The sequence below is a fragment of the Bufo bufo genome, chromosome 4 (genome assembly GCF_905171765.1).
Source record: "Bufo bufo chromosome 4, aBufBuf1.1, whole genome shotgun sequence".
NCBI lineage: Eukaryota > Metazoa > Chordata > Amphibia > Anura > Bufonidae > Bufo > Bufo bufo.
In genome coordinates, this window is record NC_053392.1 from 492,236,322 (window position 1) to 492,256,315 (window position 19,994).

Sequence of the window (19,994 nt, forward strand, 5' to 3'; positions counted from 1 at the left end):
TTTTTACGAAAAAACTGACGCTTTGTCGGTTTGGAGGATTGAAAGCCTTTTTTGTCATCTGTGGCTTTTTTTAATAAATCGTCCAAAACCGATCCAAATAAGAAATCCCCCTGGCAGGGAATAGCACATAATTTATTTTTGGATCCTGTATCTCCTGACCACCCCTTCAACCATATAGCCCTTCTTGCAGAATTGGCTAAGGCCGCGGACCTAGCACTCAGCTTTAAGGCATCTGCAGAGGCGTCTGATATAAAGTTAACCGCCTTCATGATGGTAGGGAAAACCTCTACTAATTGTTCTCTTGGGGTTTTGTTTTCTATGTGGGATTCCAGGTTCTGTAACCATAACTTAAGAGATCTTGCTGTGGAAGTAGCGGCAATGTTAGGTTTGAATGCCTGAGTAGAGGCTTACCATGCGTTTTTAAGGTATACTTCAGCTCTTCTGTCCATTGGATCTTTTAAAGCCCCTAGATCTTCAAACAGTAGGGCTGATTTCTTGGAGATATTAGCAATAGGGGCATCTATCTTAGGAGGCCTATCCCAGGAAGAGCATTCCCCCTCATCAAAAGGATATTTCCTTTTAACATTTTTTGGGATGAAGAATTTTTTTGTCTGGTCTTTTCCATTCTTTTTGAATTAGGGATCTTATGTTTTCATTTATGGGAAAACCCTAGTTTTTCTATGACCCAGGTCACCAAACATAATCTGCTGGACTGGACTGTCTTTGGTTCCTTGGGTTCATCCACCTTTATTGTGGCCCTAATGGCTTTAAGCAAGGAGTCTGTATCCTCATGAGAAAATAGTGGATTACCCACTGACTCCTCTTCTGATGATGAATCTGAACTACCGCATATTTCACCCTGTTCTGCTTCAGCCCCAGAAGAATCCGAATCTGAGAAGAGACTAGAATGAGCCTGCCTGCCCGGGGGGAAGATGGAAGAAATTTCTTAATTTCTTTCATAGAATCCGCGATGTTCTTAAAATATTTTGCATAAATGATGGGGACTCCTCTTCTAGCATCTTATTACTGCAGTGCTGGCAAAGCAATTTTGGCCAGGAGGGGGTTAACTTTTTCCTACAGTTTGCGCATTCTTTCCCACGTGTTTTAGCAGTTTCCTTCCTAGGGCTCTTTTTAGGATTCTAAAAAATAAACAGAATGGCCCCCTTAAAATAAGGCATTTGTAAGGATAATACTGGGGATTAACCCCCTTACCCCACCATATACCGATTGCATATCGATGTTGTCCTGTTCACCAGTACGCTGACCACTCTCCTCTTCAATGGTATAGTGCAGAGATGGAGGGTGTTCTGCGCACTGACGGGGTTAAATACCCCAGGTAAGGTCCCCTGGAGAAATCCACCTGCGGCCTCTCATTCTCAACTTCTGGAACGCCGTGCGTTCCAAATACCGGAAGTGACCGTACGTCACTTCCAGTCCGCGTCGACAACGCGAGAACAAGAACCCCGCTCCACCCCCTGCCTCTGTAATGGCACAAGGGAAGCTGCTGTGGGAGGAAGAGGCCCCGGACCTCCTGAACACTGCCAGGAGGTTCCGGCGTGACAGTGTACCTCCTGGTTCCCCTCTGCTTCAGCCAGGACCTGGAAGGGTGGAATCCAGACTCTAGGCGGCTCCTAGTGGAGACTTACGCCATACCAGGTAACCCTATGGATAAAAAACACTGACAGGGCCCTGCAGCCTTGCAGCTCTCCACAGAAAGCGTCCTATCCATAGGACAGGAAACAGGAACTGGTGGATAGAGGCCGGGTCCCTCCTTAAGAAGCTCTCCATGGAAGTTCCTGTTTCCTGTCCTGGATAGAGGCGGTCTCTCAAGGGTGCTGTCATGGGCATAAGGGAAAATATATATTTGCCGTTCAGCGGTGAAGTTATAAGTCGGCCGCTAGAACCCACATCCTCTCCTCTGATACGTAACCCTTCCAGTGGACGAGATACTAGAGGGATCTACGGAGAAATCGGGAGTCCACAATCCTGCTGATTTGAAATTCTAAATTACCGTCCACCATGACAGGAGCGGGAGGCAAGAAGGACGGCTCAACAGGTTCAACACATTTTTTCAACAACAACTTATGAAATACATTATGAATTTTCAAAGCCTGAGGAGGTTCAAGAGGGAAGGCTACAGGGTTAACAATGGCAGTGATCTTATATAGAACAATAAATCTTGGGCCCAACTTCCAAGAAGGTACCTTAAGCTTAATGTTTCTTGTGGACAGCCACACAGAATCAACCACTCTCAGGTCTGGACCATTCATACATCTCCTGTCAGCCATACGCTTATACCTGTTGCCCGTCTTTTTCAGGTTATTTTGAATTTTCCACCAAATCGAAGACAAAGAAGAGGAAAATCGTTTCTCCTCAGGAATACTCGAAGTTTGATAAAATGTGCCAAAATGTGGATGAAATCCATATGCCCCAAAAAACGTCGACTTATCAGTGGAGTCCTGTCTACGGTTATTAATGAAAAACTCAGCTAACGACAAGAATGAAGACCACTACTCCTGGTTCTCCGAAACAAAACATCTCAAGTAAGTCTCCAGATTCTGATTGGTGCTCTTCGTCTGTCCGTTCGACTGAGGATGAAAAGCCGAAGAAAAGGACAATTGTTCCTCCAGTCAAGTACAGAACGCTTTCCAGAATCTGGAAACAAACTGAGTCCCCCGATCAGATACCACATCAGAGGGAATGCAATGTAGTTTCACAATGTTATCGACAAACACCTGTGCAAGAGTCTTGGCATTAGGTAGAGCAGGCAATGCTATAAAATGCGCCATTTTGCTAAACCGATCAACTACCACCAGGATCATGTTTTTTCGCGAAGAATTCTGTAAATCCGTGATAAAGTCCATGGACAAATGCATCCAAGGTCTGGACGAGATGGGTAATGGAAGAAGAGATCCAGAAGGCCGAGTATGTGTCACCTTAGCACAAGCACAGGTACAACAGGCTGACACATAGTCCTCAACACACTTACGAATGGCTAAGACACGTCCGGTTTCACCAGTGGCTGAAGCAACACATTCCTTCACAACAGAAAAGGCTTGTAATGCCACCTCAGACCAAACAGAGAAATCGACCCCCTTCCTAGTCATGTCTGTTAAAGGTTGAATAGTTCAAGATGAATTTACGGTAGTAGTTGGTGAATCCCAAAAACTGCATAAGCGCTTTTAGATTTTCGGGTCGATCCCAGTCCAACACCACTTGGACTTTCTCGGGATCCATACGAAAACCTGAGGGTGAGAGCAAGTAACCCAGGAATTGCACTTCCTTAACAGCAAAAACACATTTTTCCATCTTTTCATACAATTTATTCTCTCTTAGGATCTGTAACACCTGTCTCACATGATCCTTATGGGTCTCCATGTCTGGAGAATAAATTAGTATGTCATCCAGATATGCAACAACAAATCTCCCCACCAGATGATGAAAGATGTCATTGATAAAGTGTTGGAGCATTGTTTAACTCAAAGGGCATGACCAGGTTTTTAAAATGACCCTCAGGGGTATTAAATGCGGTCTTCCACTCATCCCCCTCCCTGATCCTTACCAGATTATATGCCCCCCTCAGATCCAATTTAGAGAACACCTTGGCACCGACAATCTGACTAAACAAATCCGCAATCAAAGGAGGGGGGGTAAGGATCACGGATGAAAATATGGTTGAGCTCACGGAAGTCCAGACATGGTCTAAGGGTACCATCTTTTTTTTTTTTTTACAAAGAACAACCCAGCAGACACTGGGGATTTGGATGGTCTGATATGACTCTTCGCCAAGCTCTCCGTGATATACTCTCGCATAGCCTTTCTTTCGGGCTCCAAAAGATTATACGACTGAGATTTGGGCAGTTTAGCTCCAGGTATAAGATTGACGGGACAATCATATTCCTCATACAGGGGTAACTCCTGGTTACCACTCTCAGAAAACACATCAGAAAATTCGGAAATGAACAAAGGTACAGTTTTAGTGGTGACCACAGAGAAGACGCATTAACCCCTTAGTGACCACCCATACGTGTTTTTACGGCGGTCACTAAGTGGCCTTAGGCTGGGCCGCCGCGTATTTACGGCTGCCCAGTTTAAGCGCCGCGCGGCTCCCCCGTGCAGCGGGGAGCGTGGACCTGGCTCTCACATGAGAGCCGGGTCCCTGCTCTAACAGCCCGGAACGGCAGGAGTGCCGATCCGGGCTGTTTAACCCTTTACATGCCAGGCGCAATGGCACCCGCTGCATGTAAAGTGGTGACAGAGGGAGCGGACTCCCTCTGTCTCCCATCAGCACCCCGAAAATGCGATTACGGGGTGCTGATGTGCTGGGAAGCTTACCTTGCTTCCGATGAGGGCCCGAGCCTGTCTTCAGTTACTTCCAGCAGGCTGTGCCTCTCTGGCGCAGCCTGCTGGTCAATGTTCGAATAGCATTGCTATTGAAATGCAATGCATTATAGAGATAATGCATTACATTTTAAAAGCAATCAAAATACTGTATATTATAGTCCCCTTGTGGGACTATTAAGTAGTAAAAAAAATAGAAAAAAAATACACATTTATTAAATTAAAAAAATTCCATAAAATAAAAAAATATGCCTTTTTTTCCATTGAAAATACGCTTTTCAATGAAAAAAATTGCAAAAAGAAAATATCCCCCATATGTTTGGTATTGCCGCGTCCGTAACGACCGGGACTACATAAATATTACATAAATTATCCCCTATGGTGAACGCCGTAAAAAATAAAAAATAAAAAAAGACAGAATTTCGAATTTATTCTTAGTTTCCACCGAAAAAAAACGTAATAACAAGCGATCAAAAAGCGGCATTTACTCCAAAATCATACCCATGAAAAATACAAGTTGTCTTTCAAAAATCAAGCCCTCACACAATTCCATATAAAAAAATTAAAAAAAGTTATGGGTCTTGTGAAGTGGCAATGCAAAATAATTTTTTGGGTTAATAAAAGGTGTTTTATTGCAAAAAAAGTTGTAAAATGTAAACAAAATTATAAGTATTTAGTATCACTGTAATCGTACTGACCCAGAGAATAAAGATATTATGTTATTTGTACCGAAAAATGAACGCCAAAAAATGTATAATGTAAAAACGCAGTGGCAGTATTGCTATTTTTCCCCATCTCCCTCCCAGAAAGAGTTAATAAAAGTTAATCAGAAAGTTATGTGTACCCCAAAATGGCGCCATTAAAAACTACAACTTGTCCCGTAAAAAACAAGCCCTCATAAAGCTATATAGATGAAAAAATAAAAAAGTTATAGCTCTTGGAACGAGACCATAAAAAAAGGAAGAAAAACGCTTGGTCATAAAGGCCCAAACAGGCTTGGTCACTAAGGGGTTAAGACAGTTGTCCATGTAAAAATCACTCCAATCGAGAATCTGTCTCGCTTGCCAGTCGATGGTAGGGTTATGTTTGCTTCACCATGGTAAACCCGAAACCATCGGAGCAGGCAGACCCTCCAATACATTACATGAGACAGATTCCTGATGAAAATCACCCACTCTTAAATGGATGTCATTTACCACCTGCGACAGGGATTTTTGGGTAAGAGATGCAGAATCAATTGCAAAGACAGAAATGCTTCTCTCTAGTGCACTAGTAGTCAACCCATGAATACGAACAAACTGTCCATCAATCAGGTTAACCCCAGCCCCACTGTTGATAAATACCTTGATTTCCACAGTTTTGGACTCTAGCGCCACCTAGGCAGACAGGAGAAATCGGGTACTACCATTAAATGACAAAAGTAAGTTTTCTTGCTCCCCACCCACACCACCAATAGTAATTTGGGGATTAAGCGTTTTTTTTTGTTTTGTTTACACCTTGATGCTGAATGTACGGACAAATATTCACAAAATGTCCCTTCTTTCCACAACAAAAACAGACTCCCTTCATATGACCAGAGCTCTTACCAGCAGTTCCTGGAGTAGCTCCCCCCAACTGCATAGGCTCCTCACAAGGCATAACCACAGGTGTCTCTTTACCATAAATGTCAAAGGAAGCCGCCAATTTATTTGACAGTACGTCCTGAGGATGAGGACCCTTAGATCTCACCCTCAGGCGTCTATCCAGACGTACAGCAAGGGACATGGCTGCTTCCAATGACTCAGGTTTTTCATGAAAGGCCAACGAGTCCTGCAGCCTCTCAGATAGACCCTGACAGAACTGGCTACGGAGAGCAGGATCATTCCACTCCATAATCATAGCCCATCTCCTAAATTCAGAGCAATAGATCTCCACTGAGCGTTCTCCCTGCCGTTAACCATGTAACTTGGTCTCAGCCTGAGAGATCCGATCCGGGTTATCATAAATAAGACCTAAGGATCTAAAACATTCATTTATCAACTGGAGGGACCGTGATCCGGTAGGCAGAGAAAAAGCCCAAGACTGTGCATCATCCTTTAAGCAAAGAAATGATCATACCCACACATTGACATCCCAGAAGATATGGACACAGCTTAAAGTACAACTTCCACGATTCCCTCAACCGAATGAAATTGTCACTACCTGTCACTACCAGAGCTTTGAGACTTTCTCACAGCTCTGTTTCTCCACCCCTGTGATGATGTCACTACTAGCGCTTGGAGGAGTTCTCTCTGCTCTGTTTCTCCGCCCCTGTGTTGAGGTCTTTACTTTCTGTTTCCTTCCTCCCAGCTGTCCCTCCTGTGTTTGATTTCTCTGCCTTTAAATCACCCCTCCTCCTTTGTAGGGTGCGGATTATACTGTTCATTTGAGCTGTATCTCTCGCTTGAGTATCTTCACTTGTGTGATATCTTTCAATGGACCTGAGTTCTGCTGAAGCAAGTACTTCGGATATTGTCTGCTGACTTTGGATCTGTTTTCACTGCTGCTGCAGCTCCTTCAGTTAAGTGTGCAGACATTGTGTGTTTCTGTTTGTTTGCTGACTGGATCCGAGGCGACCCGGGTTCCATCCATATTCTGAGCAGGGCACCGGTGGCCGTGCCCCTTCCACTATTGTAGGGGTTACAGTGGTCATCAGCCTTAGGTACGCGGGCATGTCTCGATCCACCATCTGGATCTGGACATGTGCTTAGCAGCATAGGGAGAGCTTTTAGAGTCTGACAGGGGTCACTCTTTATCCTTCCTAGTTTGGGTCCGGTCAGTAGCTAATTCACTGTGTATGCTCTTGTTGCTCACATACAGCCGTGACACTACCCCAAGAAAATCTGTCCGGGAGGGCAACATTAGGTTCAGGGCAGGCCTGGTACCCACCATCAGAACCAGTCGCCTGTGGTCTCTGAATCCGTAAGACTGTCGCGCAGAGGTCAGCTACCTCCAAAGACAGTCCCTGCAGCTGTTCGACCAGTACAGACCTAGGATCCATAGCTGCACTGACCTGAACGAAATGGCGGTTTTTGTGGCGGTTGATAATGTCGCTATCGGTGTGGGGGAGAAACTCCACACTGAACACAGGAGGGAAGGGGAACAGTTACTGGGCCTGGAAACTAGGGAAGAAACAGGTCACCTCCTAGACAACCCTAATCCGGGCCCTGACTACCTATCAATATGAATAGACCTTGAATGTAGGAATATTCATTAGCAGGCCCTGATTTCCCTATAAGCCCTGGAATAAGTATAGGACCAGAGAAAACCCATTCCTCCCCAGATGGACGAATAGAAGTCTCTATCTCAGGCCCAGATACAACAACAGGGAATATAACAAATACAAACAAACGCAACACTTAACTTCTGTAGAGATGGAAGAACAGGAACACCAGAGAGGATCTCACACCAGCTCAGCCAAACCCAAATGAAGCTATCAACCGCATAGTCAGAAGGGTGGGGTGAGACTATGAAGGGTAGAAGTGATGACCACTGAACAACAGCTGAGAAAAGGGATGTGGTCATTAACCCTATCAACACTGAATCAAGAGAAATCAAGGAGGCTGTTGGATTCCTCCATGCTCAGCCAATCTCCTTGATTTCTTGACATCAGTCATCTGAGAATTAGTGGCAAAAATATATATATTTGCCGTTCAGCGGTGCAGTTATATGTTCTAAAGCCCTTTTTGGCGTGTATTAGTGGCACAAAAAAAAGTATTTGCCGTTGTGTGGTGAACTGAGAAAATTACAGCCCTTTTTGGTGTGTGTATTAGTGGCATAAAAATATATATTTGCCACTCAGCAGTGCATCTATATGTTCTAAAGCCCTTTTTGGCGTGTATTAGTGCAAAAAAATATATATTATTTGCAGTTCAGCAGTGCATTTATATGTTCTAAAGTCTTTTGTGGCGTGTATAAGTGGAAAAAAAAATACGGCCTATTTGCCGTTCAGCAGTGCATTTATATGTTCTAAAGTCTTTTGTGGCGTGTATAAGTGGAAAAAAAAATACGGCCTATTTGCCGTTCAGCAGTGCAGTTATATGTTCTAAAGCCCTTTTTGTGTATTAGTGGAAAAAATATATATATTACTTGCCGTTCAGCGGGGCAGTTATATGTTCTAAAGCACTTTTTGGCGTGTATTAGTGGCACAAAAAAAAGTATTTGCCATTGTTTGGTGAAGTGAGAAAATGACAGGCCTTTTTGGCATGTATTAGTGGCAAAAAAATATATACCGGTATTTGCCGTTCAGCGGTGTAGTTATATGTTCTAAAGCCCTTTTTGGCATGTATTAGTGGCAAAAAAATATATATTATTTGCCGTTTAGCGGTGCAGTTATATGTTCTAAAGCCTTTTGTGGCGTGTATAAGTGGAAAAAAGTAAGGGCCTATTTGCCATTCAATGGTGCAGTTATATGTTCTAAAGCCCTTTTTGGCATATATTAGTGTAAAAAAATATATATATTTGCCGTTCAGTGGTGCAGTTATATGTTCTAAAGCCCTTTTTGGCGTGTATTAGTGGCAGAAAAATATATATTATTTGCCGTTCAGCGGTGCAGTTATATGTTCTAAAGCTCGGGGTATATAAACAAAAGCCATAATACAAACTATACCATTCCACTGACAATGAAGAAATACATATCTACCCCTCTCATCTATTTTCTGATCAAGTGGGAGGTAGTCTACGTCTCGATGGATATAGACGCTGACCCCACATGAGTAAGTGGAGAGACACGAATGGTACTGATACTTAGCCCACTTCTTCATAAACAAATTAATCTTATCCTGTGTGTTATGTGTCTCCATCAATCCCACTATTGCCGGGAGATGTCTGGTAATAATATCAAAAACTATAACCCTCTTAGCCTTATCTCCCAGTCCTCGAACATTCCATGTCACAATCTTACTCATGTGGGCCTCCCACCTGATTTTTCACATTTCTTCCATACTATATATACTGGGTCCACCAAGACAACCATCCCTCCCATTTCCCACCCCCTTTCCCCCTCCTTCCCCAACAACTGGTCACCTCACCCACCTCTTACACTCCACCCATTCCCTCCCCTTTACCTCCCCTTCCCGTATACTCCAATTTGATTTCACGAACATATCCCCTTAGCATCCAGCCACTCCACTGTTTCATCCGGGGAACTAAAGAAAATGACTTGATCCCGATATATTACTCGCAGCTAAAGTCGGGTAAATCAAAGAGTATTGTATCTGGGCAGCAGCTAATCTTCTCTTTACTTCTCTAAACTCGCGTCTCTTAGCCTGTGTTGCTCTAGAACAAGCATGTCAAACTCAAAGGCTAACATGGGCCAAAAAAGCAAAATTTAAGTTTATGTGGGCCGCATCAAAAAAAATAAAAAATAATAAATCGTACATTTTCATAGAACAACATTGTTGTTTCATGACTGCTGACCCCCAACATCCCGTTGCCCAATAACGGGGGATCTGTGGATGGCACTGTTATGGGTGATCTGTGAATGGCACTGTTATGGGGGATCTGTGGATGGCACTGTTATGGGGGATCTGTGGATGGCACTGTTATGGGGGATCTGTGGATGGCGCTGTTATGGGGGATCTGTGGATGGTGCTGTTATGGGGGATCTGTGGATGGCACTGTTATGGGGATCTGTGGATGGCACTGTTATGGGGGATCTGTGGATGGCACTGTTATGGGGGATCTGTGGATGGTGCTGTTATGGGGGATCTGTGGATGGCACTGTTATGGGGATCTGTGGATGGCACTGTTATGGGGGATCTGTGGATGGCACTGTTATGGGGGATCTGTGGATGGCGCTGTTATGGGGGATCTGTGGATGGCACTGTTATGGGGATCTGTGGATGGCACTGTTATGGGGGATCTGTGGATGGCACTGTTATGGGGGATCTGTGGATGGCACTGTTATGGGGATCTGTGGATGGTACTGCTATGGGGTGGGATATCTGTGGATGGCATTGTTATGGGGTGGGGGGATCTGTGGATGGCATTGTTATGGGGTGGGGGATCTGTGGATGGTGCTGTTATGGGGGATCTGTGGATGGCATTGTTATGAGGTGGGGGATCTGTGGATGGAACTGTTATGGGGTGGGATATCTGTGGATGGTACTGCTATGGGGTGGGATATCTGTGGATGGAATTGTTATGAGGTGGGGGGATCTGTGGATGAAACTGTTATGGGGGGATCTGTGGATGACACTGCTATATGTCATCCACAGATCCCCCTCATAACAGTGTCCCCCAATACACCGGCCCTCTGCTCACCGAAGTATTTATAAACGTGAATCCTTATCCTGTTATTAAGTTGAACTAACGCTGCGCTCTCCCATGTTCCCATGTTCCCCTGTATCCCCACAGCACTTACGAACACGCTTCCATAGCAGGCAGAGCGGACGGCACCAGTAACGTCACTCACTGACGTCGCGCGTCTGCTCCTCCTGCTTCATTCATAAAGTGGGCGGAGCAGGCGCTCGACGTCAGTGAGTGACGTTACTGCCGCCGTCCGCTCTGCCTGCTATTGAAGCTTAAGTAAGTGCTATGGGGATACAGGGGAACATGGGAACATGGGAGAGGGCAGCGTTAGTTCAACTTAACCACCTCAGCCCCCAGTGCTTAAACACCCTGAAAGACCAGGCCACTTTTTACACTTCTGACCTACACTACTTTCACCGTTTATTGCTCGGTCATGCAACTTACCACCCAAATGAATTTTACCTCCTTTTCTTCTCACTAATAGAGCTTTCATTTGGTGGTATTTCATTGCTGCTGACATTTTTACTTTTTTTGTTATTAATCGAAATTTAACGATTTTTTTGCAAAAAAATGACATTTTTCACTTTCAGTTGTAAAATTTTGCAAAAAAAACGAGATCCATATAGAAATTTTGCTCTAAATTTATTGTTCTACGTGTCTTTGATAAAAAAAAAATGTTTGGGTAAAAAAAAAATGGTTTGGGTAAAAGTTATAGCGTTTACAAACTATGGTACAAAAATGTGAATTTCCGCTTTTTGAAGCAGCTCTGACTTTCTGAGCACCTGTCATGTTTCCTGAGGTTCTACAATGCCCAGACAGTACAAATACCCCACAAATGACCCCATTTCGGAAAGTACACACCCTAAGGTATTCGCTGATGGGCATAGTGAGTTCATAGAACTTTTTATTTTTTGTCACAAGTTAGCGGAAAATTATGATTTTTTTTTTTCTTACAAAGTCTCATATTCCACTAACTTGTGACAAAAAATAAAAAGTTCTATGAACTCACTATGCCCATCAGCGAATACCTTGGGGTCTCTTCTTTCCAAAATGGGGTCACTTGTGGGGTAGTTATACTGCCCTGGCATTCTAGGGGCCCAAATGTGTGGTAAGGAGTTTGAAATCAAATTCTGTAAAAAATGACCTGTGAAATCCGAAAGGTGCTCTTTGGAATATGGGCCCCTTTGCCCACCTAGGCTGCAAAAAAGTGTCACACATCTGGTATCTCTGTATTCAGGAGAAGTTGAGGAATGTGTTTTGTGGTGTCTTTTTACATATACCCATGCTGGGTGAGATAAATATCTTGGTCAAATGCCAACTTTGTATAAAAAATGGGAAAAGTTGTCTTTTGCCAAGATATTTCTCTCACCCAGCATGGGTATATGTAAAATGACACCCCAAAACACATTCCCCAACTTCTCCTGAGTACGGAGATACCAGATGTGTGACACTTTTTTGCAGCCTAGGTGGGCAAAGGGGCCCATATTCCAAAGAGCACCTTTCGGATTTCACAGGTCATTTTTTACAGAATTTGATTTCAAACTCCTTACCACACATTTGGGCCCCTAGAATGCCAGGGCAGTATGACTACCCCACAAGTGACCCCATTTTGGAAAGAAGACACCCCAAGGTATTCCGTGAGGGGCATGGCAAGTTCCTAGAATTTTTTATTTTTTGTCACAAGTTAGTGGAAAATGATGATTTTTTTTTTTTTTCATACAAAGTCTCATATTCCACTAACTTGTGACAAAAAATAAAAACTTCCATGAACTCACTATGCCCATCAGCGAATACCTTGGGGTCTCTTCTTTCCAAAATGGGGTCACTTGTGGGGTAGTTATACTGCCCTGGCATTCTAGGGGCCCAAATGTGTGGTAAGGAGTTTGAAATCAAATTCTGTAAAAAATGACCTGTGAAATCCGAAAGGTGCTCTTTGGAATATGGGCCCCTTTGCCCACCTAGGCTGCAAAAAAGTGTCACACATCTGGTATCTCTGTATTCAGGAGAAGTTGAGGAATGTGTTTTGGGGTGTCTTTTTACATATACCCATGCTGGGTGAGATAAATATCTTGGTCAAATGCCAACTTTGTATAAAAAAATGGGAAAAGTTGTCATTTGCCAAGATATTTCTCTCACCCAGCATGGGTATATGTAAAATGACACCCCAAAACACATTCCCCAACTTCTCCTGAGTACGGAGATACCAGATGTGTGACACTTTTTTGCAGCCTAGGTGGGCAAAGGGGCCCATATTCCAAAGAGCACCTTTCGGATTTCACAGGTCATTTTTTACAGAATTTGATTTCAAACTCCTTACCACACATTTGGGCCCCTAGAATGCCAGGGCAGTATAACTACCCCACAAGTGACCCCATTTTGGAAAGAAGAGACCCCAAGGTATTCTCTGATGGGCATAGTGAGTTCATGGAAGTTTTTATTTTTTGTCACAAGTTAGTGGAATATGAGACTTTGTATAAAAAAAATAAATCAGCATTTTCCACTAACTTGTGACAAAAAATAAAAAATTCTAGGAACTCGCCATGCCCCTCACGGAATACCTTGGGGTGTCTTCTTTCCAAAATGGGGTCACTTATGGGGTAGTTATACTGCCCTGGCATTTTCCAGGGGCCCTAATGTGTGGTAAGTAGGTAAATGACCTGTGAAATCCTAAAGGTGCTCTTTGGAATATGGGCCCCTTTGCCCACCTAGGCTGCAAAAAAGTGTCACACATGTGGTATCGCCGTATTCAGGAGAAGTTGGGGAATGTGTTTTGGGGTGTCATTTTACATATTCCCATTTTTTTATACAAAGTTGGCATTTGACCAAGATATTTATCTCACCCAGCATAGGTATATGTAAAATGACACCCCAAAACACATTCCCCAACTTCTCCTGAGTACGGCGATACCAGATGTGTGACACTTTTTTGCAGCCTAGATGCGCAAAGGTGCCCAAATTCCTTTTAGGAGGGCATTTTTAGACATTTGGATACCAGACTTCTTCTCACGCTTTGGGGCCCCTAGAATGCCAGGGCAGTATAAATACCCCACATGTGACCCCATTTTGGAAAGAAGACACCCCAAGGTATTCAATGAGGGGCATGGCGAGTTCATAGAAAAATTTTTTTTTTGGCACAAGTTAGCGGAAATTGATATTTTTAATTTTTTTCTCACAAAGTCTCCCGTTCCGCTAACTTGGGACAAAAATTTCAATCTTTCATGGACTCAATATGCCCCTCACAGAATACCTGGGGGTGTCTTCTTTCCGAAATGGGGTCACATGTGGGGTATTTATACTGCCCTGGCATTCTAGGGGCCCTAAAGCGTGAGAAGAAGTCTGGAATATAAATGTCTAAAAAATTTTACGCATTTGGATTCCGTGAGGGGTATGGTGAGTTCATGTGAGATTTTATTTTTTGACACAAGTTAGTGGAATATGAGACTTTGTAAGAAAAAAAAATAATAATTCCGCTAACTTGGGCCAAAAAAATGTCTGAATGGAGCCTTACAGGGGGGTGATCAATGACAGGGGGGGTGATCAATGACAGGGGGGGTGATCAATGACAGGGGGAGTGATCAATGACAGGGGGGTGATCAATGACAGGGGGGTGATCAATGACAGGGGGGTGATCAATGACAGGGGGGTGATCAATGACAGGGGGGTGATCAGGGAGTCTATATGGGGTGATAACCACAGTCATTGATCACGCCCCTGTAAGGCTTCATTCAGACGTCCGTATGCGTTTTGCGGATCCGATCCATCTATCAGTGCATCCGTAAAAATCATGCGGACATCTGAATGGAGCTTTACAGGGGGGTAATCAATGACAGGGGGGTGATCAGGGAGTCTATATGGGGTGATCACCACAGTCATTGATCACGCCCGTGTAAGGCTTCATTCAGACGTCCGGATGCGTTTTGCGGATCCGATCCATCTATCAGTGGATCCGTAAAAATCATGCGGACGTCTGAATGGAGCTTTACAGGGGGGTAATCAATGACAGGGGGGGTGATCAATGACAGGGGGGTGATCAGGGAGTCTATATGGGGTGATAACCACAGTCATTGATCATGCCCCTGTAAGGCTTTATTCAGACGTCCGGATGCGTTTTGCGGATCCGATCCATCTATCAGTGCATCCGTAAAAATCATGCGGACATCTGAATGGAGCTTTACAGGGGGGTAATCAATGACAGGGGGGTGATCAGGGAGTCTATATGGGGTGATCACCACAGTCATTGATCACGCCCGTGTAAGGCTTCATTCAGACGTCCGGATGCGTTTTGCGGATCCGATCCATCTATCAGTGGATCCGTAAAAATCATGCGGACGTCTGAATGGAGCTTTACAGGGGGGTAATCAATGACAGGGGGGGTGATCAATGACAGGGGGGTGATCAGGGAGTCTATATGGGGTGATAACCACAGTCATTGATCATGCCCCTGTAAGGCTTCATTCAGACGTCCGGATGCGTTTTGCGGATCCGATCCATCTATCAGTGCATCCGTAAAAATCATGCGGACATCTGAATGGAGCTTTACAGGGGGGTAATCAATGACAGGGGGGTGATCAGGGAGTCTATATGGGGTGATAACCACAGTCATTGATCATGCCCCTGTAAGGCTTCATTCAGACGTCCGGATGCGTTTTGCGGATCCGATCCATCTATCAGTGCATCCGTAAAAATCATGCGGACATCTGAATGGAGCTTTACAGGGGGGTAATCAATGACAGGGGTGTAATCAATGACAGGGGGGTGATCAGGGAGTCTATATGGGGTGATCACCACAGTCATTGATCATGCCCCTGTAAGGCTTCATTCAGACGTCCGGATGCGTTTTGCGGATCCGATCCATCTATCAGTGGATCCGTAAAAATCATGCGGACGTCTGAATGGAGCTTTACAGGGGGTTGATCAATGACAGGGGGGTAATCAATGACAGGGGGGTGATCAGGGAGTCTATATGGGGTGATCAGGGGTGATCAGGGGCTAATAAGGGGTTAATAAGTGACGGGGGGGGGGTGTAGTGTAGTGTAGTGGTGCTTGGTGCTACTTTACTGAGCTATCTGTGTCCTCTGGTGGTCGATCCAAACAAAGGGGACCACCAGAGGACCAGGTAGCAGGTATATTAGACGCTGTTATCAAAACAGCTTCTAATATACCTGTTAGGGGTTAAAAAAAACACATCTCCAGCCTGCCAGCGAACGATCGCCGCTGGCAGGCTGGAGATCAACTCTCTTACCTTCCGTTCCTGTGAGCGCGCGCGCCTGTGTGCGCGCGTTCACAGGAAATCTCGCGTCTCGCGAGAGGACGCACCGGCGCGTCCACCCAGAAGAGCAGGGCCGCCGCAAAGACGCAATCCTGCGTACGGCGGTCCTGAGGAGGTTAATAACAGGATAAGGATTCACGTTTATAAATACTTTGGTGAGCGGCGGGGCCCGGTGTAAGAGTACAGTGACTGCACCGGGCCCCGCCCCTAGTTACGGACTCCAGCCCCTCCTCTCTCCCGGCTCATACATAGCAGTCTGCGATGCTGCATCTTTGCCGGGCCGCAAAGATATTCATTGCGGGCCGCATGCGGCCCGCGGGCCGCATGTTTGACACCCATGCTCTAGAATAATCTGGGTATATCTCTATATTACTTCCATTATATTCCATAGTCTGCATTTTTCTTTTGGATCTCATTATTATATCTCTATCCTTAGAGCTTAGTATTTTAGCTAAAATTGCCCGAGGCGGGCTCTCTTTTGGAGGGGGCCTCCCCGGAATCCTGTGGGCTCTTTCAACTAAAAACCAGTGGGATAAAACCTCTGTATTAAAGTTGTCCCTCAACCATTGCTTAACAAACCCAGTTATATCCTCTTTTTCTACTCCTTCTGGAAATCTTACTAACCGAATATTGGATCTGCGGGACATATCCTCCATTATAGTAATTCTATCTAGGAGGATTTTCTTTTCATTATCTATAACTTCTACTCTATTTCTTATTCCCTCAATATACCTCCGGCATTCTCTTTATATGTTATACATCGCCTGGTTGAGTTTGCAGACTCCAGAACTAAATGTCCTGTATTAATAATGGGAGATTTTAACAATGTTATGAATATTAAGCTAGATAGATTTCCTGTTACCTCCAATGATAAATATGATACAAACCAACAGACATTGCTGGAAAGAATTTGTCATGAATTGTCATTAATAGATGTTTGGAGATACCTTTATAATGATAAGAGGGCCTTTTTTGTGTTTTAGTAGAGGAAACACGATAATGTCCAGAATAGACTTGGCATTAGTTAGTCCGGAACTATTAAATCAGATTTCAGGTATGAGTTTAACAGTATCTCAGACCATTCTCCTATTTGTCTTACATTTAAAAAGAAAATCCGTATGATAAAAGGTAGAGGATTCCGATTAAACCCGCACTGGTTGAACTTAATTGATAGTGATGAAGGTATTAATGCAGATATTAAGGAGTATTGGCGAGTCAACTTAGGCTCTACACAAATATGCTACGTGTTGGACGCTTTCAAAGCGTACTTACGTGGGATCTTCAATGGAAAAATCAAGGGGTTGAAAGGCGAATTTGTTAAAAAGGAGAATGCGCTGGGAGAAAAAATAAAAGAAATACAGGAGGAACTGCTGGAAAATAATTTGTCTGGATTGCAGATTCAACTAGAAGAGGCTAAAATGGCAATAAAAAAATATTTTGTTGATAAGGCACAACAAAAAAATTTTTTGGTGGGGGCACGATATTTTAGTGAGTCTGGAAAACCGGGGAGATTATTGTCAACGTTAATACAAAACCAAAAGGAAAGTAATAGAATTAAGAGTGTTAAGAAGAGAGGTGGTGGGATAACATCCAATCAGGGCGAAATCGAACGGGAGTTTGTTAAATATTATGCATGTTATTATGGAAAGTGTACCGAATGATGGATATATAGAACTGTTTCTCGAGGGTATATCGCTCCCTAGACTCTCTAAGGAGGATAGTGAATATTTGAATGGTCCTATTAAGCGGGAGGAAATATTGGAAACGTTGAAATCCATCCAGGGTAATTCTACACCTGGTTTGGATGGTCTCCCCATCGAAATATATAGAAGATATGGAGAGTCTGTTCTTCCAGATTTTTTTACAGGTTCTGAATGAATCAATGGAGAAGGGTAGTCTCCAAGCATCTCTATCAGAGGCTGTAATAACTCTGGTAAGGAAAAAAGGGATGGATGAGAGCATGGTGGAGTCATATCGACCTATTTCTCTTTTAAATACCGATTTTAAAATATGTGCCAAATTATTAGCAAACCGTTTGAAAAAAGTTATAGAAAAACTAATCCACCCAAATCAATCAGGGTTTGTGCCAAAACGTCAAGCCCAAACAAACATTCGACGAGCTTTGCTGAATATCCAGATTGGTAGGGAGGGCGCCCACTCCATCCTGTCATTGGACGTGGAAAAAGCGTTTGACAGGGTGGAGTGGGCATACCTCTGGAAAATAATGTATGAGTTGAATCTGGGGGAAAAATGTATTAGGTGGGTACAATTACTGTATAGTCACTCTAAAGTGAGGATAAAAGTTAATGGTGCGATATCAGAGCCTGTTACGCTACAAATAGGTACTAGACAGGGGTGCCCACTCTCCCCATTATTATTCGCTATATTTGTTGAACCCCTTGCCTGTAAGGTCTGGGCAGATGACAAAATTAAAGGGTTTGGGGGCAGGGGTGTATTTGATAAAATATGTTTGTATGCGGATGATGTTTTGTTTTTTTTGGAAGAGGGGGCATCCATACTTCCCTATTTAATGAAGATTATCAAGCAATTTGGACAAATATCTGGTTTTAAGGTAAACTGGACAAAATCTGTGTTTCTTCCAATAGGACATGAAATAGCTCAAAACTCCATAGATATTAAAATATTAAAATCCACGGACTCATTTGAATACCTTGGAATAAGAGTGAGTTTGAGGATTCAGGATTATATAGAACTTAATGTTTCCCCACTTTGAATAGGGTTAAAAGTAAAACAAGTATTTGGCAAAAACTACCGATGAGACAGGCGGATCGAATCGCCCTTATTAAAATGGTTCTTTTACCCCAGATTCTATATGTGATATCATGAAATCACATATAGAATCTGGGGTAAAAGAACCATTTTAATAAGGGCGGATAGGGGACCATTTTATCAATGCATTGGAAAGATTGATGAATGATCTCATATGGTGGTCTGTCTGTCCCCTGCTTTCGAGGTTATTATTTTGCCTCTCAGTTGCAGTGGTTAATGACAGAGGATTGTGGATTGTATCAATACTTGGTGGGAGAGTTTGAAAGTTTTCAATATAATATCTTCAGCTTTCTCAAAGCTGGGATTATCAAAATTAAGGGAAAGAACTGTCCAATCAGTCATATGATGCACTTAATATGGGTTAATACAAAAAAATTATTGGGAATAAAATATTCATTAAGGTTCACCCCTATTTGGGGAAATATTAATGTTAGTGAGTTTCAAAGATTGGAAGATTACGTATTTTGGGAAAAAAGTGGTATCTAGTTTGTTTCACGGATTATGGTTGAAGGGAAGTTTAAAACATTAGAGGAATTGGGGCTAAGTATGGAGTTAGATTTTCTTACGCGGTTTAGATATTTCCGGCTAAAACATGCATATGATTCAACCGAGAATAAAGACTATTTAATCACTAAAGACTCAGAATTCGCAGAATTGTGTTATAATAGTAATGTTACCAAAGTATCAATTGCACATATATATACAAGAAAATAAAGAGGGGTTTGGGTAGTGTGACTAAATTTAAGAGTGAAAGTAAATGGGCACAAGAAATGGATGTTGACACTATAGATTGGAGATTTATTTATAAAAGAATGAAAAGGGTTACTATATCTAGTAATTTCCGTCTGATACAGTTCTTTATCCTTCATCGAACATATACAACCCCTCGTGTGTTGAGTAGGATGTATAAAACAAAGGATTCTAGATATTGGAAATGTAGTATGGAAAACGCTGATTTCACTCATCTAATTTGGTACTGCCCTCGTATGCAGGTCTATTGAACTCAAGTATTTAAAGAACTCACTAGAGAAACTGGTAGAACTCTGCCATTGGAGATTTCTGTAGCCGTGCTGGGATATATCCGGGGGATAGGTTTAGATAAAAAGAGTGGGGCGAAATGGGAAAAAGGATTAATGATGGTGAGGGTCATTATAGCTAGGGAGTGGGGTGCGGATAGACCACCAAATATTGTAGAATGGAAGAACCTTTATGAGAGAGTGCAAAGATATGAGTATTACTGTAAGGGGAAAAAAAAGGAAAAAAAAATAAAATAAAACTAATTAAATAAATAAGAACGAAGGGAGAATGTGGTCCCCGATATGAG